Source organism: Vicugna pacos, chromosome 19 (assembly GCF_048564905.1).
Source record: "Vicugna pacos chromosome 19, VicPac4, whole genome shotgun sequence".
Lineage (NCBI taxonomy): Eukaryota > Metazoa > Chordata > Mammalia > Artiodactyla > Camelidae > Vicugna > Vicugna pacos.
Genome location: NC_133005.1, coordinates 26,959,628 through 26,982,361, shown reverse-complemented (window position 1 = coordinate 26,982,361; position 22,734 = coordinate 26,959,628). Strand labels below are relative to the sequence as shown.

At 50.3% G+C, this 22,734-nt stretch overlaps 1 protein-coding gene and 1 long non-coding RNA gene across 15 annotated transcripts in view; one reads left to right on the top strand and one right to left on the bottom strand.

Annotated features, from left to right (window-relative positions):
- EPB41L1 (erythrocyte membrane protein band 4.1 like 1) overlaps positions 1 to 22,734 on the bottom strand; it is a 122,181-nt gene that overhangs the window by 65,941 nt on the left and 33,506 nt on the right. The gene's annotated exons all lie outside the window — the stretch shown is intronic.
- LOC140687273 (uncharacterized) lies at positions 1,911 to 2,996 on the top strand. The gene is made up of 2 exons (XR_012061464.1): positions 1,911 to 2,064; positions 2,712 to 2,996. It is a non-coding gene; the product is annotated as an uncharacterized lncRNA (long non-coding RNA).

Sequence of the window (22,734 nt, the reverse complement as noted above, 5' to 3'; positions counted from 1 at the left end):
GTGGGGAAGACCTGGAAAAGATGGTTTGTAACCCACAACATGATCCCCAAAGATTTCTGCCCATGGGTCCACATGACCCCTACTCCCTAACCACCACCGCCATCACCATCCCAGGCATACACCTCTGTTCTTTCATTCTTCAAGTAATTCCTGAGGACCTACTCTGTGCCAGCCACTGTCATAGGCACTGCAAAATCCACCACACTGGAAATCACAGAGGCCCAAAGCTGGGAAGCCACCCAGATGTGAACCAAACCATCAACCCCCCCATGCTGCAGTTCCTTCAGTGTCAACCTCACAGGTAGGCTGTGTTACTCAGTGCCCGCCTCTCCAGTGTCCATCTCTACTCCCACACTCCAGGGACAGGCAACTCCCTCCCTCCCTTCCTCTCCCCCAAGGTGGCTGCTCCACCATGGCGACCTTCCACCCCAGGTCCTAGTACCAGCCCTAGGGCCTCCACAGAACAAGGCTATGCCCTCTCCCCAGCACCCCTCAGAGAACCCAAGATAGCAACCATGCCCCTTTTCCCCACCCCCAAACCAAGCCTTCTCTTCCCCAAGTGAAACATGACAAACTCCTTCACCAGATGTTCCCAAGACACAGTTTCCGGTCCCTTCACTCTCTCTGCTGCCCACTCAGCTCAGGCGTGGTCAGAGAGCAGAGAGCGGAAGAAGACCAGCTCCGCCCAGTCCTAGAGAACACATCCTCCCTCCAGACAGGAGACCGGAAGATGGACAGACCAGCACAGGGCCAGTTCACAGAAGGACGCGAGTCCTGCTGAGCAGACTTCCCTACTGCTTTCCTCCTTTGCCTTCGGACTGTTCCTTCCCCTGCCTCCCAAACTCAGTTCATCCCAGGAACTCCCCAGGAGGCTCCCAGGGGTGTGGCCTTCGGCAAGCCACTTGGTCACTCTGGGGTGCTCTGCTGGAATTCAATTCACTACACATTTATTCAAATGAATGAGTGAAAGGATCAGTGAAACTTAGGAGTTACACCAGATGAACTTGTTGTTTCATATACACAACTGCTAAGAGATTTTCGACTGACTGCTTCAAGGATTTTTATTCCAAATGGACTCTCAGCCTCCTCTGCTTGTTGGCCTTCCCATCTCCTTCCCTCCCTCCTCCTCCCCTTCCTTCTCCCCACCCCCCGCAGGAGCCTTCCTCTCTCCTCCCCTGGGGCTCGGCCACTTTCCCACCATCCTCAGCTAGATGGAGCCTCTCACTTTCCCAGAAGAATCCAGGCTACATTCCAAAGACCAAGGCAGAACATTCCCAGACATCATTCTGGGTTTATACCCAAAGGCCCCAATTCCCTTCAGGTCAGTGGGACCACACAGAAAATTGGGCTTCTTCTACTGTTATCATTATGTCTCTTTCTATTATTATTATTATTGACAAACATTTCTAGTAGCACTTTCCAGTTTGCAAAGTACTTTCATGTGCCATCTTCACATCTTGGGACATATGATCACCACCACCCCCATTTTATAAACAGGCAATCTGAGGCCCAGAGTGGTGAGTGACTTGTCCAAGGTCACATGTGCATAGTAACACAGTCTCTCTAGACCAGACACTTCCACTTCACCCCACAGTTTCCAGAGAAATCTGATTGGGGTAGGGGCGGGGTGAGAGGGGCACTCTCTGAAGAACACATGGCCCCCTACAGGCATCAGTTGAAATCACTACCCCAGTTCCTTGGCTGCCTTCATTCCCCAGGCAGGAAAACTGAGGCATAGGACCAGGACCCAACCCAGAACCATTTCTCATTAAAGCCTCAATGGAGAAATGCTAGGAGCCCCGGTGGAGGAAGTGGAACCCACCCAATAATGAGGGGCTCTTCTGTTCCCTTAGTTCTAAATTCTGCTTCCAGCCCTGTTCTGCCGCTTCTGTGTTACTTGGGCAGATGATTTGACCTCTCTGAGCTTCTGTTTTCTCTCCTAGAAAGTGGGAGAAATTCTTCCTGCCCTACTTCTGTCGCTGAATTGCTGAGATGGAAGATCAGCAGACGCTGGCAGAAGAGAAGGGAGAGGACCCCTCGTCCCCACTCTGGTCTGCTTGGGAGGTAGAAGAAAATCTTTCTTAAATTTTAACTGGAGGGAACTTGATGGTGCCAAAGTGCCAGGATACAGGAAAGCCAGGAACAAGGTGGAAGTGACTGGCTCCACCAGCTGGGAAGGCAAAGCACATGGTGTCAACCACAGTCCCACTGGTAGGGCGGAGACAAAACCAAACACCCAGGCAGGGCCCCTCCTACTCCTCCCCCGTTTTATCTTTCAAATGAGAAAACCAAGACCCTGAGTAAAGCAGCAGCTTATCAAGGTCACCCCAGGTAGTTGGTGGTCCCTGCCAAGGTCACCCCAAGTACTCAATGGTCCCATGACTCCCAGCCACCAGGGGACCCTTGTTTCTTGAGCAGGCTGAATAAGGCGGGGAGCACTCCTAGCACAAGGATTTAATCTTCCATTCGGCAAGCAGTAATGTTCACACCGAGCCTGGGGAAGGCAAGAGGAATTGGGTAGTCTCTGTCCTTGAACTCATGATCAATCCAGGAGGGAAGAATGGCACATAAACCAGTACATCAGAGGGATCTGTAAGATGAATCACCACCACTTTCTAAATACTTGCCCTGTGCCTGGCACTAGTCACACACTCATTGGTTTAATCCTTACAACAATTCTCTGGCATTGAAATTATTAACTCCTTTCACAGCTGAAGTCACTGAGGCTCAGAGGGTTAACGACTTCGCCAAGTTCACCCAACTCATAAATGGCCGGGCGAGGATGTGACTGCTGGGTCTGCCTGCTGCCAAGCCCTGAGCTTCAACCCTTAGGCTCTTTTTCCTGCATCGAGGGCTGAGCTGGCCCATCAGGTAGCCACTACTCAGGTATAGCTACTGAGCACTTGAACTGTGACTCGTGCACATTGAGACATGCTGGAAGTATAAAATTCACTCTAGATTTCAAAGATTTAATAAAAGAAATGTAACATATTGCATTCACAATTTTTGTATTGAAATGACAATATTTTGGATGTATTGGGTTAAACAAAACTTATCCTTAGAATAATTTCATCTGTTTATTTTGGCTTTTTTTCTTTCCATGAGGCTACTAGAAACTTTAAAATCATATGCGTGGCTTGCAGGTATGGCTCACATATTTCTTTTGGCTTGCACAAGTTCAGATTCTCTGAGGCCCCATGGGGCTTAGAAAAGGGGTCCTGGAGGTGGGGGCGGGGGGGGCAGCTAAACTGAACTGAATTAAGGGCAAGGTCATGGAGCAGAAGGTATTCCAGGGCAAGAGAGCCGCAGGGCATCTGGCTTCAGCCCCAGAGGGCAGCCGGACCTGGGTGGGCTGAGCTGCAGCCCTGGACACCTGAGAACGGGGCCAGCTTGTGGAGGAAGCTACTGGAGCCAAACTTTCCAGAGCAGCGTGACCCACAGGCCTGGGAAGTTCTGCCTGACGAGGCTGTTCTCACTGATCCTCGGTGCTCTCTGGAAGGCACTGCAGGGCAGCTGTGTCAGCCGTATCTGGGTGTAGGGAGCAGGCAGGGTGGACAGGCAACTATGCCCACCTGGTGGGGCCCTCCCAGCTACAGCGGCCCCTAACGCCTCTCCTTCAATCTCCTCCCCGAGGCCTCTCGAAGCACTGCAGTCCCCAGGGAACGTCGTCGTTCCAGCCAGCCCAGAACCTTCCAGCCCAGACCACGGGAAGCACACGTTCCCACGTGAGGTCATACTGTAGTGTGGAATGATGACGGAGCCGCACACAGTGCGAAGCACTGTTCCTTGCTTAGTGTGGGGCGCTGAAGAGCCTGAGGGCAATGGTTACCTCTGGGGAGAGAGCCAGGGGCAGGGATGGGGGAGGTTCACTAATAGTACGTACAGGAGCTGTGTGACCTTGGGCAGGGCTTAAACCTCTCTGAGCAGCAGCTCACATCTCTGTACAGTAGGGATAACATCAGCACCAGCTCCTCAAGCCCCTACGACAGGAGAGAATGCCCATGAAGGGCTTAGCGGGCCCATGAAGGGCTTAGCGGGCCCCTGCAGCACCTTCAGTCTCTCCAAAGCCTCCAAAGGTCACCTCTCCTCCAGGAAGTTCACTCTCCCTGCCTCCTCCACCCAGCCTGTCCCTCCTCTGGCCTGCTGCTGGACCACACATCTCATCTCCACTTCTGAATTTGGAGTTAAGTTGCCATAAGGTTCTCTGGCCTTTCCAGTAAGACTGCAGTTTGTTAAAGGTGGGAACCTGGCCTTTCCCTTCCTTTCCCCCACTCCTCCCCCTCCCCCTCTCCTTGCCCCTTCCCCCACTTCTGTATGCACAGCCAGGCGCCTGCACAGGTCTGGGCATCCCAGAGGCTCTCACAGCCCACTCTAGTGGCTTGGACACTCGGCCACCATCTTTGGCCAGAAATAATATGGGTCTGGATGACCACGCACATGCTGGTCTCCACTGAGCACATCTTGAGGAGGTGGTCCTGCTCTGCTCCCTCACTGGAAGAGTCTTCAGTGGCCCCCCCATTCTCTGATGAAGCAACTCAAACTCCTCAGCCTGATTCCACAGACCTGTCACAGCTGGTCCCACCTGCCTCTTCAGCATCATCTTCAGGGTCCGTATGGGGAGCTCTGTCAAACCAAATGGTTCTGGGCCTCCAGGGCACGGCCAAGCGGAAGGGGACCTTCCTCTCTGCCTTTGCACGTGTTCTCTCCGCTGCCTGGGAGGCCTGCTTTCCCTTTGCCATGGTCATTCTTCCAGCCATCCTCCAGCAAGTCCTTTCTGATTCCGTTCTGTTTGCAACAAACCCTCCCAGCTAGAAGGAACCTTTTGGCCTCTCCCCTCCCTCCTGCACTCTGCCCTCCAGCCCTGGGATGTGTGAATTGCCTCGCTTAGTGGGACTCTTCAGCACCCCCAGAGCCAGAGGCCAGGGAGCAAGTCTGAGGCAGGAGTTCTGCTGACCTAAACTCCACCTTGGCTATATTTCTCAATGGAGGTCCACAGTCCAGCTGCCCCTGGGAAATCAGCCCTCCCCTAGGAGGTCTGGGAGTCATACTCCTGGGGCCTGCACTTAAAAGATCTGGCCACGTTCCCACTGGATATAGATGTCCACCCAGCCTCCCATCAGGCGCCTGAAGTGTCAGCTGAGGTTTGCATCATCCCAGCATCACAGATTCCTTGCAGTCAGAAGAGACCTTGAAGAGGATCACACTGAGGCCGGGAGCAGTGAGAGGCAATGGGAGAAGGGCTGTGTGTGTGTGTGTCTGTGGTCCCCTGTGCCAGAAGATGCTGCAGCGACACTGTCAATCAGCATCATCACCGCAGAGAGCATCTGAGAACCCACTACGTGCTGGCGCTGTGCCTAGCAGTACGCATACATTTTCAACTTTTAATTTCTTACATCTCTGTAAGGCGGGGATTATATATTCCACCTTGATTTCATGGGGGAGGAAACTGAAGCTCAGAGCAGAGAAGCCATCAGTCCAAGGTCACACTGCTAGTGGGTGCAGGGCCAGGATTCAGTCCTAGGTGTGCCTGACTCCAGAGCCTGTTTGTCCACCGTTAATCCAACATACATTTGACTTAACATAAATTTACTGTAGAGATGCTGGCCATGTTTTAGTTCCTGTCTGCAGGGTAGTTACACAAATATGTGAAAATTTATGATATGTGTATTTTTCTATGTTTATATTATAACTTCAATATTGTGGTTTTTTTAAATGTCTTTGTCCCAGAGATAATCTATGCTAGAGATATTTTGGATGTGAAATGCTTAGAATGGTCTGAAGATAGAAAGCTATTTTTTTCTTTTCAACCGTCTTTCTATCTCAGTAGGGACTGTTCTAAAGAACTCATTAACCCCCAAGCCAGACCCTGCTCTATCCACTGTTCAGACCACAAATATTTTCTTGCACTTACATCCCCAGCCCAGGTGCCACCTAGCCAACACTCAACTTCCAGAAGCTGGCTTTGCAACCTTCTCCTCATCCACCCATCTGCCCCAGATGGCTAGACCAGCCGCTGCATCACCAGCTAAGCCCCAGCTTCGTGAGGTGGCCAGACAGCCATGTTTGGATGTTCCCATCTCCTTGCACCAGGCCAGGCTGGGCAGAGAAGCCGTCTGTGTGTGTAAACACAGCCTTCTGCTTAGTCGGCTCTTGCTGGACTCTCCTCACCAACTGGGCCGTCTGTGACTTTTATCTTCCTGCCCAAAATAACCACTGGCTTCAGTGGTTCTCTGGGCATGAATCAGACTCTCATGAGATCCTGTGGCAGCCTGGAGACAGGAAGGGCATGATATCCATCTCTGTTTCCCCAACGTGCCAGGGCAAAAGTTTGTGAGATTGATCGAGCGTCTGTGTGTGCCTGGAGGGACCTGAGTTAGGGGTTGAGGGCTCGCTAAAAAACACAGGCACGCTCTCAGGAAGCTAAAATTTTATGGAAAGAGCAAAAACATCAACATCAGCAACAGAAGGCTAAAATTCTAAAGGTTGAAAGAAAGGGAAAAAGTGTTTTGAGAGCTCATGGGAGTAAGAGATGAGACGGGCAGTGGGTGTCAAAGAAGGTTTCCAGGCAGAGGAATCACTGAGGTTGAGAAAGCCTGGAGGGAGGAGACAGCATAAAACAAGGCAGAGGATTGGACAGTACAGGGTAGCCTTGAATGGCCCAGAGCCAAGGATGCTGAGGGCTGAGGATGGGCTGGAATGGCATATGGTGCCAATGGGAACCTCAAATGGCATACAACAGGGTTTCCAACACTGTTCAGCAACTACATGACTATTTAAATTAATTAAAATGGGGAAGATGTGCAATTCATAGCCAGTTGTGGTTAGTGGTTACCATACTGGACAGTGCGGAGGCAGAACATCTCTGTCATCAAAGACAGTCCTGCTAGACGGCGCTGGGACACACAGCAGAGAATCCAGAAGAATTTCAGCAGAAGTGCGATGTGATCAGAGCTGGGCTTTAGGAAGATTAATTTGTCCCCAGTGAAGGATAGGTGACTGGAGGTAAGAGAGGCCTGGACCCAGGACAGGCATTGCAATCATCCAGGTGAGATCAGTGACCACTTCTATTGCCTGTGTTCATCTCTTCCTATGAGGACGAAGAAAGCAGAGAGCAATGGTTCTCAAAGTGTGGTCTCTGAAGCAGCAGCAGCACCTGGGAACTCCTTGGTGTGCAAATCCTCAGGTCCCAGCCCAGACCTACCGAATCAGAACCTGGGGCTTCAGAGCAGCCACCTGTGCTTTTATCAGCCCTCCCTGATTCTGATGCATGCTCACATGTGAGATCCACCAGCACAGAGACTAGGAGCCCACACGTACCAGATTCGGCACCTTTCCACTCTGGAGTCAGAAGACGTGGCTCTATGTCCTGGCTCAGATGTTTACTAGCTGTGCTTAATCCCTTTGTGCCTCAGTTTTACAGGGATTAAAGGACATACATGTACTTTCCTTAGAAGAGTACCTGGCATATAGTAAATGCTCAATGAATGTCAATTACCATTTTTAATTCTCATGTGCCACTTCATCTAAACTCCTATGGTACAAAGTTGAATTCCTCCCACAGACAGTGGACCAGCATCCCACTCCCCCATTGCACCATTTACTTTTTCCCAGGCCCAAGGTGTCAGTTCTCCCAGGAGACAGAGGTGCTTCTTGTGTCAAGGGGGCATTCCCACCAGGGGAGAATGTCAAGGCACAAGAGGTGGATTTAAGTCTTGTGCTAAGATGCCCTGTAAGGAGATGCCCCAGGAGTCTTCTCCTCCAAGACCACCAGGGATTAGGAATGTCTGGAGGTGAGTACCCAGCTGCCCAGCACCACTGAAAGCCTCAAGCCTGTTCATTCAGATCCATGCCAGCCAAAAGGTGTGGGAAACAGTACCTAGGGTTCCGTCTAGTGCAGGTAGCGCAATTCTGATTTGGGGAACCAGCCAGGGAAGGATGGTGTCAAGAAATCTGGGTTCTGATCTTGGCTGTGAGATCTCGGGCAGTCATTTAGCTCTCTGGATTCAATTTCCTCACTTCTAATATGAGGGGGTTGGACTACTGTGGCTCTTAACCTTTTATGGGTCATGGTTTCCTTGGAAAATGTGATAAAAACTGCAGAGCCTCTGCCAGAAAAATGCACATGGGCACATGTCCAGATACACACACACACACACACACACACACATACACACACATCCTTATTATACTTCTTTCAGGCATCAAGAAACCTCATGAGACCCAAGCATAGCTCACCCCTTGGGTCCATGGACACTTGGTTAAGAAACCTTGGCTGGAGGGTCTCCAGTCATCCACGATGGGAAGTCAGCTATATTTGTATCTAAAGAAACTCTATATTAAAACTTTCACCAACAAGATGAAATTTGAAATGGGCTTTCCTAAGATTCAACTGTTGATCGACCAAATGTTAGGCATCCCTCCCAGAGTCTGCCCCCCACCCTTCTCATATTGCCTTGGTGGTCTCCCTTCCCTTCCTGCTCCCCGCCACTCAGCGAGAGTGAGCACATAGCCCTGAAAGACATCCCTGACCCCACCAGCTGTCTCTGGCACTTCCCAAAGAGTAGACAGATTGTCCGCAGCCACGAAAAGGTAAGAAGAGGAGGAGCCTGGCCTGCCCCTTGTTCCCCCACCCCAAATCTCTGGCTCAGATGTCAATCATTAAAGAGGCGTCCGGATGCCACCCCCTACCCCTGACACACACACACACACACACACACACACACACACACACACACACACACACACACACACACATATACCCACACGAGTGCCCTCCCTCACATAGTCACAGCCAAGGGACTGCACCTCCAGACACTTGGTGGTGCGGTCACTTGGAACAGGCAAGAGTTATTTATAGAGGCCAAGTGACAGGGCGGGTGAGAACAGTTCCATTCTGTCAGAGCTCCTGCTGCCACCACCGGCTCCGATGAATCACTACCCACTACATGAATGCACACGTCTGTCAGCATGGCCAGAGAGGCTGCACTAGCTTCTGGAATGAATGTCTTGGGTTGGTGACCATGGTGATCACACCAACATGAGCCCATGTTCACACCAGGGGCAAGACCACCTGGCCTGAGCCAGTGCAGCCGACCCGGACCAACGGCCCAGCCCAGCCCAGCCCAGCCTCCACCAGCAACACAGCCCAGCCCAGCCCAGCCTCCACTGAGCAGCACAGCCCAGTCCAGCACAGCTGGTACCTCCAGGCCACCAGTGGCCTCTCTCTGCAAAGTCCCTGCAGAATGTCTATTGATCTCTCTCCAGTCTATCTGAGTAAGTCACCCACCACCACCCCCAACACCACTGCAATCTGGTTATTAAGGTAATGAGCACCCAGTTAATCAGGCAGACTTGGACAGTGTCAATGTCATTAACTGGTTTCATCTTTCTGGAGGGCGCTTTAAAAGTGTGCACACATTTTAACCCAGAAATTTCTCTTCTATGAATTTATCCCGTGGGACCAATGGATATACACAAAGATGTGGCTATAAGAACATCTATCTGTTGTATACAAGAGTCTTGTCTTGCATACCATTCCAAGTGGAAAATTGGAATCAGTATAAATGTCCAAAAATAGTGGATACTTTATATAAAGTGATACATACATACCTTGAAATATTATGTAGCTGTTAAAATACAATGTCATGGATCTATATGATTCTATGTAATAATGTTCATAACACAATACAGGTTTTTAAAAATATGTAATATGTGACCCAGTTTCTATAAAATATGTATGTGCATGCATAGGAAAAAGAAAATGGAAGGAAATAAACAAAAAATAATGTTCTCAGAGTCTATTTTACGGTAGTGGAATTTCTTTTGTGCTTGTTTGGGTTTGGTTTGGTTTGGTTTGCTTGCTTGCTAATTTTCTGCTGTGTGCATGTGTGTGAACATACATTATTTATGTTAGGAAAGCAACAAGAAAGGCCCATTACCCTCACCTCACTCACAGCTGCTGGCCTGAACCATCAAAGCCCTTCCTGGAATCTCATCAGAGCCTCTACCCCTTCAGCCACCACTCTTACCAAGTCTCCCTCTGGCTTTGAACTTTGCTGCCCTCCTCAGTTGTCCCCTGGGGTTTCACTAATTGGGGACCCCATCCAGCCATTCCCCAGAGCCCGCTGACAAAGGCCTCCAAGGTAGAAGTCCCCTCCTCCAGGGCCCCAGTCAATGAATCTCATCCAAACGGAAAGAGTCCAATCCTGGAGAGTCTGTATCTCATTTTATCATAAGAGAAATAATAATTGTTATAACAAAAATAAAAGTGGTAGTGAACCTTTACATTTATACTTTGTCTTCCTTTTCATAGAGCACTTCATTGTACACACTTCACTTAACTCTCACAATGGTTTGTGAACAGGCGTTATTATACCCACTGTACAGATAAGGAAACTGAGGCCCAACCAGCAAGCGTAGCAGCACCTTTGCCAAAGGTCACACGATGAGTCAGGATTTTAGTGCAGGTCTGAGTTCAACACAGAAGGAGTTAAATGGAAGAACTAAAGAGCTCACCCCTGAACCCATGTTCTAAGGAACTGTATTCTCCAGAGCCCCTCCTCCCAGCCTAGCTCACAGTTGCTACACCACCAACCCCTGCCCAGAACCCCATAAAAGCCCATCTGGGGCCACGTACCCTGCATCTCCACACCAGTCTATCATTCTCTCCCAGCTCTGGCAACAGGTCCTTGGGGCCTCCTCAGGTCTCCTAGCAACGAGACATCCTGTAGTGCCTCTCTCTCCACCTCTGGGCTCTCCAGCTCTGGCCCATCTCACTAAGGGAGGGGGTAGCCAGTAGGCTCCTCTCCTGGGGGTCGTGGCACCCATGTGTGGTCGGGGGAGGGAGAGGAGGATTGCATCACCCTGCATGACCCCCACTCCAGGCCTGCTCCAGCTCCACATTTGGGGCACTGGCTTTGGTCACACTGCCCTTTTTTGAGCTTCTGACTATCTGCTGACTGGGACAAAAAAAAAAAAGAAGTTGAACTCTATGGCTTGAATCTGGTTAAATTCCACTTACTTTTGCATTTTTGAAATACCAGAATCTTCCTACCATAATATTAATTTTTAAAACAGCCACAATAAAAGTCCTAGCAATAAAACAGCTACTTTATCTTTATTCAGTGCTCAGAACCACCCCTGAGAAGCAGGAGCTCGTGTACACATTTTACAGATGAGGAAACTGAGAGGTAACTTGCCTAAAGACATTCAGCTAAGGAACGACAGCAGAAGGATTTGAACAAGTGTGTCTGACACCAAAGTGTATGCTCTGACTACTGCACCACACCACCTCTCTTAGAAATCATCTGGTCCCACCCTCTAACCGAACACACAGGGAGACAGAGACCCAGAGAGCAGAAAGGATCTGTAATCAGCTGGCATTTATTTATTTACTGAGCAGTTACTATGTGTGACGCACTGAGCTAGGAATGTGAATGATAAGCTGTTTCAGTTCCACATTGTTGGATAGATGGACTGTGACTATTTATTGGAAATTGCCAAAACTGAGCAATGGGTTCATGGAAGTTTGCTTTATTATTCTCTCTAGTACTTTTCTGCACATTTGAAATTTTTTCATAAAAAAGAAAGTTCAAAAAAAGGAAAACAGAAAGATGACTGATAAGCATGTAAATGTTGAGTCTGGCTTAAATAGAAGATCATCGGTAAAATAACCCAAACTTGAGGATATTTTGCTCTGATTATTTCAAAGTTCAGGAAAAGCTAAGTGTACTGGCACCCACTTAGTAGCCTCTCTTTCTCCATCCTTCTATAAAATATTCTGCCTCTGTGTGGTTACTAGGAAACCGGTGAGCCAGGAGAATCCCTGTCTGGCTGGCTGGGCCTGGGCCCTCTCCTTTCCCACATGCAGCTTTGGGGTCCTCAGCGCCCCCCGCCCCTGGGGAGCTGACCCTATTGGGCGGGCTCTCCATGGATCCAAAAGCCACATGACGCAGAAGGAGATCCTATCAGCCCCTGGGAGACAGGCAACTATAAATCCAGAGAACTATGATTAGAAAGCAAATTACAGGCCTCTCTCTGTAGGTTTCCAACTCACACAAACTTCCCAGCCATCAGAAGGCCTTTACTCAAGTTGCTCAAAATTTCCAGAGAGGGCAAATGCAGTCACCAGAGGGAGTGAACACACACGGAGCAGAAGAGAGAATGACAATGTGAGCATGAATGAGAGAAACTACACAGCAGAGGCAGAAAAATGTGACAGACGGGTGGAGAGAGAGAGGCCACTGGGAGGCAGTACAGCGCGACTGTCAAGGACTGGCAGCAGGTCAGAGCTCCAGCCCGGCTCCAGCGCTTCCTCGCTGGGAGATTGAGCAGATAACCTCAACTCTCTCAGCCTTTATTTTCTCAGCTGCAAATTGGGGATAATTCTACCTACGATACAGAGTGAATGTAGGGCTGAATGAGGCAACACATGTCAAGTGCTGAACCCAATGGCACAGAGTAGGCACACTCTAAACAGTGGCTTAAAAAAAAAAAGGAAAGTGCTAACCATGTGAGCCAGCAAGTCCACTTCTGGGTATAGACTCAGAAAGACTGAAAGCAGGGTCTCGAGAGATATTTGTACATCCGTGTTCATAGCATCATTTACAATAGTCAAGAGGTGGAAGCAACACAAGTGTCCAACAAACAGATGAATGGATAAAAAATGTGATATGTACGTACAATGCTACATACATAATACAATATTTGACCTTAAAAAAGGAGATTATTAAAAAAAGAAGAAGAAGGGGATTCTGACATATGCTACAACATGGATGAACCTTGAGGACACTATGCTGATTGAAATAAGCCAATTACAAAGGACAAATACTGTATGATTCTACTTATATGCTGTATCTAAAGCAGTCAAAATCAGAGAGGTGGAAAGTAGAACAGTGGTTGCCAGGAGCTGGGAGGAGAGAAGAGTGGAGAGTTATTATTTAATGGGATAGAGTTTCAGTTTTTGCAAGACAAAAAAGTTCTGGAGATAGATGTGCTGATGATGGTTGTATAACAATGTGAATGTATCCAACATGACTGAACTCTACTCTTGAAAATGTTTACGATGGTAAATTTTATGAGTATTTTACCACAGTAAAAAAAAAAAGTGCTTAATTAAAAGTGCCAAGCAGAAAACCAAGGGAAAAAGAAAAAGAATGAGATGAAGCTAGAGAAATCGAAAAACTAAAAAAATGAGGGCATTGTAATACGGAAATGGGGTGATTCAAAGAAGGGAGACACTTTGCATGCACACCCTTTCAAAGCCATCAAACACAAATGGAGGAATTGTCAACACGCTGAACATTTCCAGGGTCTGCTCTCTACCCTCAATTCTATCCCCATCGAGGTGCTGTTCCGATCATCACCGAAGCACAAGCCTGTGGGAGAATCTGGCTTCATTCCTCTACCACTTACCGGAATCCTCAGGGAAAGAGGGAAGGATTAAAGCCCAGAGGAAATGAAAGAAGGAATAACAGGTAGAGACGGCAACTTCTAGGCAGTAGAGCAGTACATGCAAAGGCCCCGAGCTGTGTGCTACTGTGGGGAGCACTCGAGGGCGGCAGGAGCTTCTGGTACGCAGAGGGAAGTGGGAAGGAGAGAGGGGGGCAAATGGTAAAAAGCCTTTATTGACCACCTACCGCATGCTGGACATGGTCCTACATCATTATCTCAGTAAGCTTTAAAGCAATCTTAACAGATAAGTACTAATGTACCCATTTTATGGAGAAAGAAATGAAAATTTAGGTAGATAAAGTAACTTACCCAAGGAAACACACATGGTAAGCAGAGAGTAGGGATTTCAAAATCAGCTGATTCCTAACCTCATGCTTGTTCCTTCAGCCCATGGACTATCAGTGCAGAAGGCCAAGATCCTGGGCTCTGGAGTCAGAATCCCAAACCCACTCTATCGCTCAGTAGCTGTCTGATGTGGAAAAAAATAATTTTTCCCTCTGAGTGTCCGTTTCCTCGACTGTTAAGTGGGAATGACCATAGCATCTACGTCTATGGTTTTAAGAGAATTAAATGTAACACTGAAAGAAAGTGCATTGCATGCGGTCATGCTTGGAAACGTAAAGTAGCTTTTATGATTCATTATGCTTAGGCCTCTAGGCACCCCGGACAGACCCCACAGACACACTTGTAGCCATTGCTTGTCCCTGGCTGAGTCTAGTGCAACATTTGGAGGAAGGCAGAGGCCAGACCCAGACCCTGGAGAGAGCTCAGAGCCTAGGCTGGGCAGGAACCTTGCAGGAGCAGCAGAAACACCCTGGAAATGGCCCTCCCCACTCTGTTCTTGACCCCATCGCCCACCTAAGAGGTTCTGCAGACACTCAGTGGGATGCATTCTGAGTCGTCTCCATTCTCAGGGGGCTGAACAACCAGGGCCGCCAACTCACCCACCCACCAGCCTCCACCGTGGGCGGACTCCCACCCCACAGCAGCTTTCTGAGACCAGGTGACCTACAGTCGCAGAGCCTCAACACCAGGAAGGCCTCAGAGACCACTTAATTCCGCCCTCGTCATAGAGATGGGAACCCTGAGGACTGGAGACAAGTGGGGACCTGCTTGAGGTCACAATGTGAGCCAGTGGCAAAGCTAGAACACAGCCCTGAGCCACCAGCTCCCTGGTCCCTGGAGTTTCCTATTTCGCCTTCCCTATTTTTTGTTGTGTCAACTTTAAGTTTACAAATTCAAATTTCAAGAGGTTTAGTCACCCCTAGGAGCCTAACTGTGGGATGCTGGCCTTACAGGAAAGGCAAGAACTTTGGGGACAGACAAACCCCTGCTCACTCCACCACTTCCTAACTGAATGGCCCTTCATTTGTTTATATATTAGAAGACAATGAAAGGCAGCTGCTCAGTCCTAGCTCTGCCGCTTCCTGGTGGGCAAGTCACATTCCCAGTCATTGCTTCAGTTTCCTCTTCTATAAAGCCATTTGAGGAGAGAATGAGAAAAATATTAATAAAGGACCTGGCACAGTGCTTGCTCAATCAATGATGTCTATTGTCAGCACTATTACCCTCCATGCTGTGCCTCGAGCATGTTGCCAGCAGGTAACAAGAAGGTACCTCAGTCACATCAGCTCCCCTCATGGAATCATGGGGTGTTAAAGCTGGCAAGGACCCCATTTTACAGACAAATCGAGACCCAGAGGGAAATGACTTGCTCAAGGTCATAGAGCAAGTTAATGAGAGAGCTGAATCAAAACCCAGATCTCCTGACACGCACGGACTTAATTCCACAAGCAAGAGCTCTTATTCTCTAGCCAGCTGTTTGTGCATGGATTTGTGGGGAAGGTGGAGGGGCGGTCTTTCAGACCCCAAAGACCAGAGTGTAGCTGGCTTCAGCCAGAATGGCACTGGAGCAGCAACCTTGCCTCCTGGCAGGCCCGGGTCAGAAGCAGGGCGGGGCTCCATGCTGGCAGACCAGGCCAGCTGGGCCGGCAGCCAAAGTGGCACTATAGGCACAGCTCGGAGCCCTCTCACCAGCTGCATAATAAAGTAATTACGGGATTAGGGATAAAATTAGTCACTTGTGTAATTATTTTGCTTAGAACAAGAACAGAAAGGGCCTTTTTAAAGAGTTGTTCCTTGGCCCCTCCCAAGAGCGTTGCTGCAGAGACACAGATGAGTGAACACACACACAAACACATATACACGACAGTGATGGCGGCGGACTGACGGGGCTGCCTGGCTTCCTGTGGCAGTGCCCCCAGCGGGCCTGCGCCTATCCGTCCTCACTTTGAAGGCCTGGGGCTACATTCTCTGGTGCTGGCCTTGTGAGACCCCTATGTCACACCATCATCAGGCACACTGCCTCCTCTCAGGGCCCTCTCCCACAGAGAACCTGGCAATACAGTCTCCTAGGACCCTCCTCAATCACAGCAGAATTAGATCTGGGTTCCCCTGGCCCTTCCCCCATCGTGGAGGTTGTTTGTACAATTCCAGCAGTACCTGGGGGTCCTCTAACCCAGAGAGACCCCTGGTCTTGGCCACTGTGGTGGGCAGGATAACAGCCACCCAGTGATGACCACATCCTAACAGAATCTGTGAATACATTACCTCACAAAACAGAAGGGACTTTGTCCATGGGATGAGGTTAAGAATTTGGGGACGGGTAGATTATCCTGGATTATCCAAGTGGGTCCAGTGTAACCACAGGGTCCTCGTAAGTAAAAGAAGGAAGCAGTGGAGTGAGTGTCAGAGAAAGAGGTGTGACAGTGGAGGCAGAGGTTAGAGTGATGCCATTGCTAGGAGGGGACCACAAGCCAACGGATGTGGGCGGCTTCTAGAAGCTGGAAAGAGCAAGGTACTGATTCTTCTCCAGCTTCTAGAAGAAACACAACCATATCAACACCTTGATTTTAGCCCCATAAGGCCCATTTTCAGACTTCTGACCTCCAGGACCATAAGGTAATAAATTTAGGTTGTTTTAAGCCACTAAGTGTGTGGTAATTTGTTGTAACAGAAATAGAAAACCAACACAGTCCTGGAGCCCGCCTCTCCTTCCAGGACTGAAGTCTTCAATGAAACTCTCACCAAGGGCCAGCCAGGGAGATTCCTCGGGCCAGAATATACCCTGAATCACCTCTGGGGAATAGGCTTGTACTGGGGGTCCAAACTCTAACCCAGAGAGACACCTTTTGGGGAGACAGCACCCCAGAAAAAGGGATGGCTCTGGGAGGAAGGGAGAGGCTACTTTATGGCTTCACTCCAAGGACTCAGCCAGCCCCTATACCACGTTCTCCAACACAGGGACATCAACCCTCATAAACCAGACCTCCGGAGATAGATTGGCTTCAGGGAAAGAGGCTGCCCAGAAGCCTGCGTGCTGGCCTCAGCTTAGCCTGAGTCACTTCCTCTCTCTGAGCCACTGTCACCACGGCTCAGCCTCTGTCAAGTGTCAGGCTGTATGCTGCCCTCCTTCACATGGATGACGAAGCCCCTCGATGACCTGTGAGGCAGTCACTCTCATCACTCCCATTTTACAGCCAAGGAAGCGGACTCAAGCAGGTAGAGAGAGGAGTGTGGTTTGAACCTAGGCAGCCTCACCCCACAGCCCTGCTCTGCCACCAGCTTAAGAGTGAATGAGGGGCTGGGTGTTCTGGAGCATGGGTGTCCATGGGTTTTCTGGAGCAGCCCCTACACACCAGGGACAGGCTCTTCTGACCCAAAAGGAATCGAAAGCAGTTCCTGCCTCTTCACCTTGGACGCTGGGGCCCTACAGCGGCACAGCAGTTGGGCAAGATTTACTGAACGCCTAGAAGGCATCCACAGCCTTTGACCCAGAATTCCTCAGCTGGGACCCCACCCTGAGAGACATCATCTGACACACAGAAAAAAACACTTTATGTAATGTTCACTGCAGTGGCATTTATAAGACCAAAAACTGGAAACAACCTGACTGTCCATCAACAGGAAAAGGCCTATGTTGATCATGTATTTAACGGAATTCTCTGCAACTCCCCAGAAGGTGGCTCGGCATATATGGTGAGTGAAAAGCCCAGGACGATGTGTTATGGAGGATGACGGCTGTGTAAGAAAAGAGCAGAGGAAAGGAGTTGGAAGGACATGTGCCAAACTCTCTACAATACTCAGGAGTCATTTCTTTTCCTCTTCCTATTTTCCAAAATCTCTGTACTGTATTATTACTTTCATAATTTAAAAAAAAAAGGATTATTTTAAAAACCCAACAATAACCACAGTGGAGCTGTGAGGAACCCACACATGGAGCACTCAAGGAGAGAAGGGGAACAGGCAAATGGGGGCCAGCCAGAGAGGTAGTGGGGAAGCTGGAAAGAAGGGTGTGGTGTCGCAGAGACGAGGAAAGAGAAGGAAGCAGGGATCCCTGGGGTCAGAGTGGCCTGGGAGGCGCTGGTGACTCGACGCTTGCTGCATTATGCCTCCAGCTGCATTTACAAAGCAACCCAGGCACCAAGAAGAATCAGTCATCAACCCCACATACTGCCCGCTGAGGAGTCTCAGTGTCCACTGTCCCCAGGAGCAGCACTTCCAACATAAACTGGGCACCCAGGAGAGGCAGTGACGCATCCCCACCATGGCCATCCACTCCCAGCCCAGCCCCAGCAGAGCAGAGGAGGCCTCTGGCAGAAGAGCCCGGTCAGGATTTTCTCAGGACAAGGCTCTCCTGGTCCACAGCCACTCACCAATTCTGCCATCTGTTTCTTCAGGGACCACATTCTACACACCCACACACATGGGTTCACATGTGCACACACACACACACACACACAGACACTTGCTTCTTGGGCCTTTCCTCAGCCTCTTTGAGACACGCCCCTTAGGTTCTGGGCCTCCTTGGTGTCAGCAGACACACAGCATGCCCAGAGTCACACCACCAGCCGCCTTTCTTCTCCTGGGACCCCTCTTCCTCTGTCCAGCTACCTCAGCGCAGACCCCGGGCAAACCTGGGTGGAGCCGGGAAGGGCCCCCCAGCAATTCACACCCCACTTCACTGCCCCATCCCCGCCTCCCACCACACCCAGAGCAGGTAATGGTCAAATCCACACTGCTGCTTCCCCAGCGCAGAGAAGAAGGGAGGCTGGGTCACAGAGCTAAGAGCTAAACCCGGCTCTGAAGGCCAATGACCTAAGAAGCCACCTCTGACCCTCCATCTAGTGAGTCAACAAGAAGCAGGGATGAGTCACTGCCAGATGTCCCCCCACTGCACCCTCGTTCTGAGGAAACTGACGCTCCTTATTTCACCCACAGCCCAGATGTGGGGCCACCCTCCCGGTCGGCCTGCAGGGAAGAGGGGGGCCAGGCCACGGCAAGGCCAGTACCAATGTGGCTGCCCCCTTTCCTGCCAGGGAGCTCAGCCTTATGACTCTGCTCCATTTTCAGCTCATCTGATCTTCAGCAAATCCTCATCTGAGGTCCCAGGAGGATCTTAAAAGGGTTATTCAAACATTAGCTCTGACACACAGCCTCCCCCACTCAGACATCACCCGCCCAAGGCAACACTTTGCTCCCTGCTTTTTGGCGCTGCCTGGAAAGAGCAGCAGCGACAGTCTGCCACGTGGCACCACAGGCCCTGCCACCTCCAGCCTTCCTCAGTCGGGACTTTCCCCAGCTCCCGGCCTTTTGTAGGGGAGAGACCAGGGAAGGGGAGTCGGTGCCTCCTATATGGCAGGCCTGTCATCATGCTCAACCTGTGCAACATACCTAAGTGTGGTATCATTATTCCTGTGTCACAGATGCAGAATCTGAAGCTGAGCAGCCCTGCCAAGGTCACTGAGCCAGCACCGAGTTAGCCCTGGAACCCAGGACTGCTGAGCCCCAGGGTTCCTCCAACCACCCTCCCCCACCCAAGCACACTCCCGCCTGCCTGCTGCTCAGCCTCGCCCTGAGCAGAGATGGGCATCCATCATTAGCTACTCCTGGGCATATCGCCCCAAGCCTGCGTCCAAGCAGACTGAAGGAGACAAGAGGAGCTGCAGGATTTGGGGCTTCTGGGAGAGGCTTTGGAGAACACAACTTTCCTAGGGGTAAATAATAAATAAATGAAACAAAACTAAGAGCTGGCTGCATCTACCTATTTTGCCCTGCATCTTTCAGGGACACCTGCAAAAAAGAACATGGTCAGAGCTCAACAAGAGGCTGGATGGGAGGATGTGAGGTCACAAAGGAGAGGCAATGGGCTGTGTGGTCAGGGAAGTGGCAGCTGGAGGGACCGGAGAGTTTAGCCCAATGCCTTTGTCTTTCAGGTAGGGAGTCTGAGGCCCAGGGAGGGGAAGGGGCCTGCCCAAGGCCAGGAGTGAGTCTGTGGCTGTGCCTGGACTTGAATGCAGATCCTCTGACTCATAGGTTAGTTTTCTGAGACAGGGAAGAATGAAGGGCCTGCAGCAGACAACACCTGAGATAAATGAATGAGAGAACGAACAAGGGGACACATCACCCCTAGAGCTGAGGGAGCAGAGCACAGAATCCCACACAGTACTTCCATGGGGACCCCAGCCTCGTTCCAGTCTCTCACCCCCACGGAAGACGTAGGCAGGAGGGAGGCCCCTCCATTCACCAAAGCTCGAGCTCCGCCAGGAGCCAATCACAGCCCAGGAAGGAGGCAGAAACTTTGGTTCCCCTGGCAACACAGACAAAGGCCTCTCCTCAGCACAGCAAATTGGCTAAAGTAGGGATGCTGACTGTATTCCACCCCATTCAGAAGGAGCTCTCCTCTCCTTTTCTCACAAGGAGGGACCCAGCCCAATCTTTCTGGTTTTAGCCCTCAGCCTCCAGCCACTGGTCCCATCTCAGATGGGGAGGAAGGGTATGGATGGGCCTCTGAGTTGGGGGCATAGGACAATAGTTGATTCCTGCTCAAGCTGCGGGGGTCCCCTCTCACCAGGTGTGTGCCTCTGGGCTGGGACGGGGCCTGTGCGGATGTTTCTCAGCTCATCACCCCCACGCTCCTCTAAGGGTATGTGCCAGCTGCAGACCCACAGGAGAGCCTGGAGCTGGAAGGGAGGCGCCTGGCCCAGGCCCAGTTCTGGCGTTAATGCACAACTGGACCTGAGCAAGTTGCATCCCCTTCCTCTTGGGGACTCATTTTCTCCATCTGCAAAGTGTAAAATTTAAGACCTACGGTTCTTGGGAATAACAGTTCCCAGTCCACACTCACCAAAAAGCTACTGAGGAGAGGGCACGGGCAGGAGCTCACCTCACACCGTTTTTGAAAGGTTGCCTCACCCCTGCTCCGGAGCCTTGGAAAACACATAACATTCTGCTAACTGGAATTGCCTCTTTGTACACATTTTGAGAAGAAGGAAGAAAATCACAAGAAAACTGATGAATTCTGGAAAACAGCTTCCAAGTAAAACCTCCAGCTTTGGCCACCTACAGGCCAAGCCAGCACCCACTCCCTTGCCCAGTCTCTAGCCCAGCAGAAACGAGGTGTGTGCACAGCATCCCCTGAGAAGGCTGTCGTCACTCAGGGAGGTGTCAATCATTCAGAAATTTTAGAAAGATTTTCCATATCGAGAGTCGGAACAAAAAGAGAGGTTTTTCAGGAAGCTTCTCAATTCCCAGAAAAGTCACACTATTGACATCTGAACCCATGTGCATTCACCATGCTTTCAGCTCTATGGCCCCTCAGCCACCTGTCAAGCCACCGGCAGCCATCCAGGATACGGTTGCTTTCCCTGCCCCAGGGCCCGATACCCATCAGGCTCCATCCACTCTCCCCCTTGACCGCCCTCTGATCCGTTCAAATGCCTGGGTTTAGGCCATCATCTCCCACCAGGCCCACACCAACAGCTTGCCCACAGTTCTCCAGGCCTCCAGGCTTGCCCTCCCTACCCATCCTCCAGCTGCCAGAAATCAGGTCACATCTTTCCCAACCTACAGCCGGCAGTGGCCCTCATCACCCTCCAAAGTTCCAGCTCCTGGCCCAGTACACATGTGCTGCAGGACCCAGGCCTGCCTGTGCCTGGCTTTTCTTTCCTCGTCAAACTCCCGCCTCTCCAAAACACCCTCCTGTTTCATGCCTCTGCACTTTTTTCTTTGTACTTGTGGTTCCCTCTGCCAGGAGCGTCCTTTCGGAACACCCACTGTTGGCTGAAGATAACAGCTCACCTTTACTGAGTGCTCAGTATGTACCAGGCTCTCGGTGAAGCCCTTTGCAGGCACTACTTCATTTATCTTCACCAAGACCCTATGAGGCAGGTACTTAACTCTGACTGTTTACAGGTGAAGATACGGAATCAGAGATGTGAATGAAGCAGGAGTCATATGGCTGATAAGGGGCGGAGTCACGATAGAAATCCAAGCATCTGACTCTTAGGTGGCCGGGACCTCTGCCCTCCAGGAACAATGCAGTGGCAACGTGGAATCAGAAAACACAGCTTGTTCCAGCAGCGCCCCTTCCTTCTGGGCCTTTGGTAACATTCCTGCCTCAGAGTGCCTCCAGAGAGGGCCTGTTCTGTTCCTCTCTGAGTTTGCCTCCAGCCCTGCACTCCCCTCAACCACACAGCGATCTTTTCAAGTTGACAAAGTGTCTGAGCCCACACTTCTGAAGTTAGAGCTCTACAGTTACAAGTAATGGCCCAGCAAAGACTCCCGGCAGTGTCTTTCAGGAAGCCTGAACTCTCTGGCCTCGCATCAAGGGACCACCAGGATCCAGTGCCAGTCCATCTTTTCAACTTTAACTCCCTGGGGCATCCCCTGCCCCCATGCATGCGTGCTCTAGCCACAAGAAATGGGTGAGTATTTACCATCCCTGCCATGTTGGTTCTCACTAAAAGCTGCCATTTACTGAGCATCTACTAAGAGCCATGCCCTGAGCCAGGCACTTAACTAGTGTTCTCATCTCCCTACAACTCATTCATTCATTCATTCATCCAACAACTACTTACTGAGTATCTACTATGTGCCATGCAATGTGGAGTGAACATGACATTAAAAATAAAAGACAAATTGAGGGGTGGGTATAGCTCAGTGGTAGAGCACATGCTTAGCATGCACATTCTAGGTTCAATCTCCAGTACCTCTATTGAAAAAAAAAAAAGACAAATGGTTACAAATTGTGATAAGCATTGGGAGGAATCAAGAGGCAGAGAGCCGTGCAGTGGAGCTGGAGAGGGAGGTGTCTAACTAAGTTGAATTGTAAAGGATAAGAAGGATCCCAGACTGCAAAGAGCCAAGGAAAGAGAATTCCAAGCAGGAAGGCACAGCATATATAAAGGTCCTGAGGTAAAGAAGCATTTGTTACGTAAACAG